This window comes from Coregonus clupeaformis, chromosome 15, assembly GCF_020615455.1.
Source record: "Coregonus clupeaformis isolate EN_2021a chromosome 15, ASM2061545v1, whole genome shotgun sequence".
Classification (NCBI taxonomy): domain Eukaryota; kingdom Metazoa; phylum Chordata; class Actinopteri; order Salmoniformes; family Salmonidae; genus Coregonus; species Coregonus clupeaformis.
The window spans coordinates 6,444,854-6,457,617 of record NC_059206.1 but is presented as its reverse complement, the minus strand read 5'-3'; positions in this window follow the sequence as shown (position 1 = coordinate 6,457,617).

Below are 12,764 nucleotides of genomic sequence, written 5' to 3'. Positions count from 1 at the left end.
CTTTGCCAAACTGTTGGTGGCGGTGGCAGCTGCACCACTTTGGTTTTAGAAGTGGGGGGGACATAACCTGGTGGGGGGACTGGGGGTCCTCCCCCCAAATATTTTGGGCCATCTAAAGCTCATTTTCTGCATTTTTACACAATCCATCTCCATTTAGAACAAAAAGTAAGCAAAAATGCCTACAGTCATCAAGCTAGGTAGGAGATTATTATTAAATATGTTTAAGTGGTTAATAAGACTGAACTAGATCAAAGGTAATTCAATAATACATAATAATATAATATAATATGCCATTTAGCAGACGCTTTTATCCAAAGCGACTTACAGTCATGCGTGCATACATTTTTTTTTTGTGTGTGTATGGGTGGTCATATTGTGTTGCACCTTTAACCAATAGCCTAACAAATGAACAACTCTTGAAAAAATAAAAATACTTTTGATTGTCTTTATTAAGACATCTTCTATATCAAATTTCAGCCAGACCGACCAGCCAGCCCGAGCCGCCTGCACGCCCGACCCCCACCAGTCCAGTCAATAACTCAACTCTCTCCCAACACAATTTCCTTTCCAGTTCACACCTTTAATTTTTTTTATTCCTAAGGGAAAGGTTTGGAAACAAAAAATTTAACAAAAAATCCCACATACACCTCAAATATACAGTGGGGGAAAAAAGTATTTAGTCAGCCACCAATTGTGCAAGTTCTCCCACTTAAAAAGATGAGAGAGGCCTGTAATTTTCATCATAGGTACACGTCAACTATGACAGACAAAATGAGGAAAAAAAATCCAGAAAATCACATTGTGCGATTGAATACACATTGTTCCAAGTAGGTCTTGTTGACGTAGGGCAAGATATTCCTTCTGTAGAACAGACAAAAATATCATAGTTATAGTGTTACATGCAGTCGCTCTGACTGCAATTCCATTGTTTATCACTGGATGGCCCAATGCAGCAAATCTTGGTATCGCTTTATTTGGATAGTCCATCTGTAGATCCTCTACAGACTATCAGTAACATTTCAACTACACTATATACAGTGGGGGGGGAAAGTATTTAGTCAGCCACCAATTGTGCAAGTTCTCCCACTTAAAAAGATGAGAGAGGCCTGTAATTTTCATCATAGGTACACGTCAACTATGACAGACAAATTGAGATTTTTTTTCTCCAGAAAATCACATTGTAGGATTTTTTATGAATTTATTTGCAAATTATGGTGGAAAATAAGTATTTGGTCACCTACAAACAAGCAAGATTTCTGGCTCTCACAGACCTGTAACTTCTTCTTTAAGAGGCCCCTCTGTCCTCCACTCGTTACCTGTATTAATGGCACCTGTTTGAACTTGTTATCAGTATAAAATACACCTGTCCACAACCTCAAACAGTCACACTCCAAACTCCACTATGGCCAAGACCAAAGAGCTGTCAAAGGACACCAGAAACAAAATTGTAGACCTGCACCAGGCTGGGAAGACTGAATCTGCAATAGGTAAGCAGCTTGGTTTGAAGAAATCAACTGTGGGAGCAATTATTAGGAAATGGAAGACATACAAGACCACTGATAATCTCCCTCGATCTGGGGCTCCACGCAAGATCTCACCCCGTGGGGTCAAAATGATCACAAGAACGGTGAGCAAAAATCCCAGAACCACACGGGGGGACCTAGTGAATGACCTGCAGAGAGCTGGGACCAAAGTAACAAAGCCTACCATCAGTAACACACTACGCCGCCAGGGACTCAAATCCTGCAGAGCCAGACGTGTCCCCCTGCTTAAGCCAGTACATGTCCAGGCCCGTCTGAAGTTTGCTAGAGTGCATTTGGATGATCCAGAAGAGGATTGGGAGAATGTCATATGGTCAGATGAAACCAAAATATAACTTTTTGGTAAAAACTCAACTCGTCGTGTTTGGAGGACAAAGAATGCTGAGTTGCATCCAAAGAACACCATACCTACTGTGAAGCATGGGGGTGGAAACATCATGCTTTGGGGCTGTTTTTCTGCAAAGGGACCAGGATGACTGATCCGTGTAAAGGAAAGAATGAATGGGGCCATGTATCGTGAGATTTTGAGTGAAAACCTCCTTCCATCAGCAAGGGCATTGAAGATGAAACGTGGCTGGGTCTTTCAGCATGACAATGATCCCAAACACACCGCCCGGGCAACGAAGGAGTGGCTTCGTAAGAAGCATTTCAAGGTCCTGGAGTGGCCTAGCCAGTCTCCAGATCTCAACCCCATAGAAAATCTTTGGAGGGAGTTGAAAGTCCGTGTTGCCCAGCGACAGCCCCAAAACATCACTGCTCTAGAGGAGATCTGCATGGAGGAATGGGCCAAAATACCAGCAACAGTGTGTGAAAACTTACAGAAAACATTTGACCTGTGTCATTGCCAACAAAGGGTATATAACAAAGTATTGAGAAACTTTTGTTATTGACCAAATACTTATTTTCCACCATAATTTGCAAATAAATTCATTAATAATCCTATTTTTTTCTCATTTTGTCTGTCATAGTTGATGTGTACCTATGATGAAAATTACAGGCCTCTCTCATCTTTTTAAGTGGGAGAACTTGCACAATTGGTGGCTGACTAAATACTTGTTTTCCCCACTGTACATTAACACAAAGAAACAGCAAATTCTCCATATAATTAATCTCATAATAGTACTGTAGAGCTCTTTTTAACAGCACACAATATAGCTGGGTCGCCCCGTCCTGTCCCTAGGACTCCACCACCCTGCAGCACCCCAACACAACACACCCCACTCAGCTTTAGAATCTTAGTGAAACATTCAATATTGGTTTTGGGTGTGTTAGGCCAAGGCCAGAGCGACAACCCAAAGGACGGCAGACCCCCAGGGCCAGGACTGTGCAGCCCAGCCGCTGGGGATTGCCTAAAAGGGTATCTCCCCTGAAGAGGGCATGTTTTCAATACAGACTCCTTTAGTTGTACTGTATTCCATATAAGGCAACCAGACCTTATGAAAGTTGCCCAGTATACCTTTAATCTTGTAGTAAATTAAATCTAGTGATACATAACTTGACATTGTGGGAGGAAAACCAACCTTCCAATTAATGGCAATGCATTTCTTAGCCGCTATAAATGCTTGGTTACACAGTTTCTTCAGATAACAGTCTCCAGTATCAACTTTTCCAAGCAAACAAAAACAGGGAGAAGGGATAATCTGTAGACATGCTGAGATAAAAGAACATACTCTTTGCCAGAATTCAGCCAGCCTTCACAAGACCATAACATATGCAAATATGTCACCTTTTACACCTCCAGCAGAGGAATGACATTTCTGAGTGCATGTAATTCAGTTTCACTGGCATATAGTACATTCTATGGATGGCTTTAAACTGCAGTAATTTATTTATGGGATGATATGAACATGACTGGGCATTCAAACATATCTGTATGCATTCATCATCATCAATAGCTTCTACTAGGTCTTCCTCACATTTTTGATTTACATGTTTTGTGTCATCAGGAAAAGCCTCTATCAACCCTTGATACAGTTTGGAAATCAACTTTGGAGGTCGCCCGAGCCTCTCGCTAGCACAGCAGGTGGGAGGCTGGGGCTGCCCTGTGTGCTAACTAGCTAGCTTGCTAGTTAGCGACACCGTGGGCTAGCTTGCTAGTTAGCTAGCTAGCACACGGTGTCGCCCCCGCCTGCTGTATACCGGAGAAAACTGTGCCCGACAGGCAGGGGCGAAGGGACACCATCTACCAGTGTCGCCCCCGCCTACCGCTACACAGCAGGCGAGAGATACCTTAATAGAAAATGACTCAAGTAAAAGTGGCAGTGGCGTCAGTTCAATTTTGATTTGAGAGCACTAGTTCCGCTCACATTGGCACATGGTTACAGTACATCTGTATTGTTCAGTGCGCTCAGGCTGTTACAACGTTTATGAACTCGATGGCCAAAAGAGCAGCACGGTAACTTGTAACGATGTTTTGTACACATAATTGTCAACACATACATTTTTCTGTCATTACTGTCCCTGTCGCAGAATGCTTCCATATGGCAGCATGTGATAATATACTGTAGCCTAGTTATTTAATCCACCACTTGATTAAACCGAGTCCCAGATCTATAGGCTACATTTTTCGAAAAGGTATTATTCAGCATACATTTTGGTAGGGTGACCTGATTTGTCTAACTGTATAATCAACATTATTGTGCCCAAACCGATTGTGAACCCAAATGTGTAACTGATTCTAGAGGGGGGGACAATACATTGAAAGATAATATGAGTTGGGTGTAGGGGCAGATTTAGGCTATGTCGTATTTTCTTCAGGAGATTTTATTACCTGTTTAATTTATTTGGTCTTCACAATAGCTGATGTAAGTCATTAGGACAATTTCCATAACCTACAATGGGCTACAATATAAACTAATCAATGTGCTTATCTCAGCAAGAACAATACTGTTATTTTCCATACTTGTATTTCACTTCTTATCAATTTTGCCTGTGTAATAATGCTATTTGATATCCGATATGCCATCTTGTTTCTTTGAAAATAAATGTAAACAATTAATTAAAAAAGTTCAATGAGGACTATGCATTTTTCTAAGCATTTATGGACAGTGTTGAAAGTAGGCTAAATCATGAAAATAGGCTATATTTAAATGCTCCTTGCATCAAATATCCTGTATTGTAATTTTAGTATTATGCACAAGCTGCTAGGCAAAAACGGAAGGTATAAATCACAGGAGGCTGCTGAGGGGAGAACGGCTCATAATAATGGCCAGAACGGAGCAAATGGAATGGCATCAAACAGCCGACTTCAAATGAAAATGTATGCACTCACTAACTGTAAGTCGCTCTGGATAAGAGCGTCTGCTAAATGACTAAAATGTACATGTAAATGGAAACACATGGAAACCATGCGTTTGATGTATTTGATACCATTCCACTGATTCCAATCCAGCCATTACCGCGAGCCTCATTAAGGTGCAACCAACCTCCTGTGGTATAAATGCAAATGATCTTGCCTATGTAGAGTAAGATGATGGGTTTTGCAAATCAGCCTCAACCACCTGAAGATTGATATTCATTACATTTTTCTTGAATGTGGGGTAATTTATAGAAATCAAATGTCACATGAACATATTCAAACCCCCAGTATTAGGGAAATATAGATCAGCGGTTGGCGGCCAAGGATTTTCTATGGTCCTATTTTAAAGGAATGGTTCACCTAAATTAAATATATATTTACATGTTGGTTTCTTATGGACAAAGAGACTGCAATCCATCCTATGGTTAGCCAATAGCTACTGCCACCAACCGTTAATATGAGCGTTTTCTAACCAAAAAAACCCAGACCCCCGATTAGGGGTGGAATAATGACATTCACAATAGGAAATCTCACTCCAAGCAATCTTCAAAAGTTGGCAGCCCTGCAAGTAGAATACATAAGAAATAACTAATATTGATAACCATCTAGATGTCACCTTGATACATACAGTCTACTACTCAATGGGGAGGGCATGAATGCTCTTTGCTCTCACTTGACAAGCACAACTGTCCAGCAATGGCATAGGAAGTAGCTACCTAGTGTAGCAATATTGATGTTACTCATATTGATGTTACACAGGAAATGGAAACCAGTTGGGACTTACTGTAGGAATGTGCGGGTTGACAACATGCCTAGTAAAGTTTGCTTAACTATATGTCTTTGTCTGTCGTGACTACAACGCAAAGCATATTGAAACATGGTGACAGCGCTACACAAAAGATCCTGGATCTCATCGATGTAAAGGAAGAATACATTCCAGGCGGCAGTTTGGGCTAGTCATCGCGCCGAACGTTAACGTTAGTGATAAAGAAATGTGTGAGTAAGATATGACTAAAATGTCACACCCTCAGTTAAACTAATAATGTATGACTAATTAGTAGACTAGAGCTTAGAGAATTAATCAAATGTGTTTATATCCCAGCAATAGAGTATAGACTGGTTCCCAAAACACACAGGGAAAGGGGAGTGAAAGGCTTGCAGGATATTGTGAGGATGAGATAACTGAAGTATGCAGCCTGCCCGAGCAAGTAGTTAGAAATGATAAGAACATGTGTGTATGTGTGTGCGTGTGACCTGATGGTCAGGAGAGCAGAGGAAAATCACATGAGCTGAACCCAGGTGTGTGCTTACAAGATGTGTACAGTGGAAAAATACAGCCCGCCTAGAGCGGGGTGGGATTTTTGTATGACGTGTGTGTATAAAAGAATTGTACAACCATTTTGTTGCAGAACGTTCTCATGAATAAAGCCTGATGATTGTATGCTGGGCTACTTGGTCTGATTATTAGAGATTTACAACCTCTGGGATACAGACTGAGTAATAAGTTCATTTTTGAAACATTGAGATAGAAATTCTCGTGACAGCTTGGTCCTTCGAGCCGGATCTCAACACCCGTTTTCTGTCGTCCCAGGGAACCCCAAAACCGTGCACGGGTGGATCTAGGATCCGTGGGACAAAGTCCTGACCTCTAAGATTGAGGGTCAATCCAGGCCGGCGGTGAACTGGTTCACGGCAGGAACGGTGACAAGATCCAACCAAATTGAGTCCCAGCTACAAGAATAAGGTCAGTAGTCTTTATTCATGGGTTTTGGGGGAAATTATCTGAACTTGCAATAACTGTTGTAATTCTTGTAAAGGACAGAGAATGATTACCAAAATCCTCAAGGAAGTCTCGCCATCGTGTTTTTAGACGCTTATCTAGAGAAAACCCAATGCGCCAGTATTCTAGATAAGTAGAAAATACGAGTGGTGTAGCAAGGGGTGGGGGGGTCCAAAATAGACTCCGGGTAGAGAGGCCATTACCAAACATAAACTAGCCTTGTGTTGAGACAATCAAGGATTGTCAAAAGTATACAAGAAGGGAGTAAACTTTAGCGTTTTTCAGATGTTTATCTGTTTTTCAGATGTTTATCTAGAGAAAACCACGCACGAGTATTCTAGATAAATTGAAGAACGGGGTGAAACTTCAGGGGAGGAGAGTGTGATAGTGAGACGGTCTGGGATCGTCAATAAATATCAAGTAAAGGGAATTTAAAATAGTATGTGTGAGAAATAGAATATTATAAGTCATAAACAACTATAGATTAGCAGTAACTCTATCCGTTCCATGAAACTGGAGCCGTAATTTGTTTTAGTATAAACTCCAAGTCATCAAACTGGAGCCGTAATTTGTCTTAGTACAAACTCCAAGTCATGGAACTGGAGCCGTAATTTGTCTTAGTACAAACTCCAAGTCATGGAACTGGAGCCGTAATTTGTCTAAGTACAAACTCCACGTCATGAAATTGGGGCTGTAATTTGTCTAAGTACAAACTCCAAGTGACCGATAGTGTTAACCAATAATCTTGTGTGAGACTTAATATTTGCTCAAAAGTCACATCTAAGAATACATTCCAAAGAAAGGGACTAAAATAGGTCGCGTGAGAAAGAATGGTTGTCCCATCCGTTTCATGTTCGTGCCGTGAAAGGAGTGGTTTCTTCTTTGTCTGAAAGCAATGGCTAGCTAGTATGCTAACTATTCTAGCTAACTAACTGGCTGAATAAGTTGACGACGGACTCGCTCAAGCTGTCGGGACTAACCCACAACGTTAGACACGGACACGAACGATCTGCTTGGCGTGTTGACACACTGGTGGTTTGTTTTGGCCGAGTATTGGTGCTAAACCGTGTTGTTGGAGTCCGGCATGCTAGCTGGCTGTGGCGTCTTATGACTAGGGTGCCTGGACGATTTTCACGGAAGAATACTGTACCTAGTTAGCTAGCTGAATAAACTAAGTTAGTCTATTCCTAGAAAACATTGAACCGCTGTAGTTTTACAACAATTATAGTTTCTGAGGTGGAAGTTGGGAGAGTTATATTTGGGTGTTGTGGTGAGGGAGGCCCCGCTCTCTCCTTTCCCAGATGTTTAGTTCATTTCATTCCGATCTCCTTTGCATTATTGTAGCCATTTTCTGCAGCCTGTCAACTATGCCTCTGTCTATCCCTGTTCTCTCCTCTCCGCACAGGCTATACAAACGCCTCACACCGTGTGGCTGCTGCCTCTCTAACCTGGTGGTCCCTGCACGCACCACCCACGTGGAGTTCCAGGTCTCAGGCAGCCTCTGGAACTGCCGTTCTGCTGCCAACAAGGCAGAGTTAATCTCAGCCTACGTTACCCTCCAGTCCCTCGACTTCTTGGCGCTGACGGAAACATGGATTACCACTGAAAACACTGCTACTCCTACTGCTCTCTCCTCGTCTGACCATGTGTTCTCGCATACCCCGAGAGCATCTGGTCAGCGGGGTGTTGGCACAGGAATCCTCATCTCTCCCAAATGGACATTCTCTATTTTTCCCCTGACCCATCTGTCTATCTCCTCATTTGAATTCCATGCTGTCACTGTCACTAGCCCATTTAAGCTTAATATCCTTGTCATCTATCGCCCTCCAGGTTCCCTTGGAGAGTTCATCAATGAGCTTGACGCCTTGATAAGTTCCTTTCCTGAGGATGGCTCACCCCTCACAGTTCTGGGGGACTTCAACCTCCCCTACGTCTACCTTTGACTCATTTCTCTCTGCCTCCTTCTTTCCACTCCTCTCCTCTTTTGACCTCACCCTCTCACCATCCCCCCCTACTCACAAGGCAAGCAATACGCTTGACCTCATCTTTACTAGATGCTGTTCTTCTACTAATCTCACTGCAACTCCCCTCCATGTCTCCGACCACTACTTTGTATCCTTTTCTCTCTCGCTCTCCTCCAACACTACTCACTCTGCCCCTACTCAGATGGTAATGCGCCGTCGCAACCTTCGCTCTCTCTCTCCGCTACTCTCTCCTCTTCCATCCTATCATCTCTTCCCTCTGCTCAATCCTTCTCCCTCCAATCTCCTGATTCTGCCTCCTCAATCCTCCTCTCCTCCCCTTTCTGCATCCTTTGACTCTCTATGTCCCCTATCCTCCCGGCCGGCTCGGTCCTCCCCTCCAGCTCCGTGGCTTGATGACTCATTGCGAGCTCACAGAACAGGGCTCCGGGCAGCCGAGCGGAAATGGAGGAAAACTAGACTCCCTGTGGACCTGGCATCTTTTCACTCCCTCCTCTCTACATTTTCTTCATCTGTTTCTGCTGCTAAGGCCACTTTCTACCACTCTAAATTCCAAGCATCTGCCTCTAACCCTAGGAAGCTCTTTGCCACCTTCTCCTCCCTGCTGAATCCTCCTCCCCCTCCCCCCCTCCTCCCAGTCTGTGGATGACTTCGTCAACCCTTTTGAAAAGAAGGTTGACGACATCCGATCCTCGTTTGTTAAGTCAAATGACACTGCTGGTCCTGCTCACACTGCCCTACCCTATGCTTTGACTTCTTTCTCCCCTCTCTCTCCAGATAAAATCTTGCGACTTGTGACGGCCGGCCGCCCAACAACCTGCCCGCTTGACCCTATCCCCTCCTCTCTTCTCCAGACCATCTCCGGTGACCTTCTCCCTTACCTCACCTCGCTGATGAACTCATCCTTGACCGCTGGCTATGTCCCTTCCGTCTTCAAGAGAGCGAGAGTTGCACCCCTTCTCAAAAAACCAACACTCGATCCCTCTGATGTCAACAACTACAGACCAGTATCCCTTCTTTCTTTTCTCTCCAAATCTATTGAGCGTGCCGTCTTTAGCTAACTCTCTTGCTATCTCTCTCAGAATGACCTTCTTGATCCAAACCAGTCAGGTTTCAAGACTGGTCATTCAACTGAGACTGCTCTTCTCTGTGTCACGGAGGCTCTCCGCACTGCTAAAGCTAACTCTCTCTCCTCTGCTCTTGTCCTTCTAGACCTGTCTGCTGCCTTTGATACTGTGAACCATCAGATCCTCCTCTCCACCCTCTCCGAGCTGGGCATCTCTGGCGCGGCTCACTCTTGGATTGCGTCCTACCTGACCGGTCGCTCCTACCAAGTGGCGTGGCGAGAAGCTGTCTCCGCACCACGTGCTCTCACCACTGGTGTCCCCCAGGGCTCAGTTCTGGGCCCTCTCCTATTCTCGCTATACACCAAGTCACTTGGCTCTGTCATATCCTCACATGGCCTCTCCTATCATTGCTACGCAGACGACACACAACTAATCTTCTCCTTTCCCCCTTCTGATAACCAGGTGGCGAATCGCATCTCTGCATGTCTGGCAGACATATCAGTATGGATGACGGATCACCACCTCAAGCTGAACCTTGGCAAGACGGAGCTGCTCTTCCTCCCGGGGAAGGACTGCCCGTTCCATGACCTCGCCATCACGGTTGACAATTCCGTTGTGTCCTCCTCCCAGAGTGCGAAGAGCCTTGGCGTGACCCTGGACAACACCCTGTCGTTCTCCGCTAACATCAAGGCGGTGACCCGATCCTGTAGGTTCATGCTCTACAACATTCTGAGAGTACGACCCTGCCTTACACAGGAAGCGGCACAGGTCCTAATCCAGGCAATTGTCATCCCCCGTCTGGATTACTGCAACTCGCTGTTGGCTGGGCTCCCTGCCTGTGCCATTAAACCCCTACAACTCATCCAGAATGCCGCAGCCCGTCTGGTGTTCAACCTTCCCAAGTTCTCTCACGTCACCCCGCTCCTCCGCACACTACACTGGCTTCCAGTTGAAGCTCGCATCTGCTACAAGACCATGGTGCTTGCCTACGGAGCTGTGAGGGTATCGGCACCTCCGTACCTTCAGGCTCTGATCAGTCCCTACACCCAAACGAGGGCATTACGTTCATCCACCTCTGGCCTGCTGGCTCCCCTACCTCTGCTGAAGCACAGTTCCCGCTCAGCCCAGTCAAAACTGTTCGCTGCTCTGGCACCCCAATGGTGGAAAAAGCTCCCTCACGACGCCAGGACAGCGGAGTCACTCACCACCTTCCGGAGACATTTGAAACCCCACCTCTTTAAGGAACACCTGGGATAGGATAAAGTAATCCTTCTAACCCCCCCTTACCCAACCCCCCCCAAAAAAAAATAATAATAATAATAATAATAATAATAATAATTGTAAAGTGGTTATCCCACTGGCTATAAGGTGAATGCACCAATTTGTAAGTCGCTCTGGATAAGAGCGTCTGCTAAATGACGTAAATGTAATGAAACTGGGGTCTTAAAACACTCTGAGTTACGGGTTGAATAATTTAAATGGTTAATTACAAAAGTTGATCATAACATTTGCTCAAAAGTCACATCTAATAATAAGTCCAAAGGAGAATAATTCTTGAGTGAATTATTACAAGATTTATGAAGTCCAGGGATTTTTGAGGGACGTCTGGACGCAGATAAACTCGAATCCATGCTTAAACAGATGCATAAGGTGTGTAAAGGGAGAAGAGATAGAGAGCGAGTGGAAGGGCTAGATACAGCCAAGGTGTGGCTCTCCGAAGCACGGAGGAGAGAAGAGGGTGAGAGACAGAAAAAGGAAGCAGTAAGAGAGAGAGAGAAGTTTAAGACAGAACCCACAGCTCCCGCTGTAGAAAGGTCTAGATCAAGACTATACTCCTCCCTGGCAGATCAGGCCTGCAGGGGAAATCCAGACAATGAGGTGGTGGTGGTGAGGGGAAGGATGCCACAGCAGGCTGCCGTTTTGGAGTTTCCACCCCCTTACCAGACCAAGGGGAAGCTGAGGGAGGTTGAGGATAAGGCAAAGGAAGATAGTACAGTTGAGGTTCTAAGGAAATTTTTGGAACAACAGCAGCAACCCAATTGGTCATTGAAGAAATTAGAAAGAGAGAGAGTGAGACGGAAAGAGAAGGCTAAGAAAGTAACTAGAGTACTAGGGTACAATAGGGGGGTCAAGGGACCGAAGGGTGGAAGACCCAGTTCCCTGAGGAGACTTGAACCCCACAACAAAAGTCCAGTTAGGAGCTGAGCTCAGGAGGGAGTCAGTATGAGTCAGGAGATGAGAGAGTAGGAGGGGGCCAGTACCCAATGATAGCCTTACCTAATTTATTGGCAGGGAATGAAGGGGCCCCAGCAACCGAGCTGTAGAAGGAATGACCCACCCCAAAACAGGAATAGTAAGGTTTGGGCTGCCGTTAGAGGGCAGTGGGTTTCAGTGGATGCCCAGAGGGCACTTTTGCCATGGGCCGATCACAGAGAGTATGTTGGGAAAATAACTGAATTGTGTAATAGCCTCAGAGAACATTACCACCGTCATCCTCTTGTTTACACATGTGTGTAAACAAGAGGATAGTGAAACTGTCAGCCAGTACTTAGAGAGGCTTAAAGATGTGTTTAATGCAAACAGTGGCATACCCGAGCCAGACCAGAGACAGGGGAATGATACGCCCTACCATCAGCAATTAAAAATATAGCGTTCCTCAGTGGAATGAGACCAGAGATAAGCAGGACCATTAAAAATACTTTGATAGGGTGGAGAACGGCACAGCAACACTGATTGAGGTTAAAAGGTATGCAGTTTACCAAGAGCAGATTGCGAGAGAAAAGAGGAGCAAGAGAGACCTTAAGGGAGTGCCAACTCTCGGGGAGATAGTAGGCCAGAACAAAGGGACAGTGTCCTGGAAATCACAGTCTGTGTTTTGTTTTTTTGTCAGTTCTGCTGGGAAGTAGATTCTAGTGAGGAAGAGACTGAGGAGCCCACTGATCCAAGTTGTGAGGTGTTTGAATTGGCTACTATTGACCTAGCACTTCAACAGGAACAAAAACCTTATTTGACATTGACAGTAATGGGTAAGAAAATTACATTCCTATGTGATACAGGGGCTTACAGGACAGCAATCTGTTCAGCAGACAAACCAGA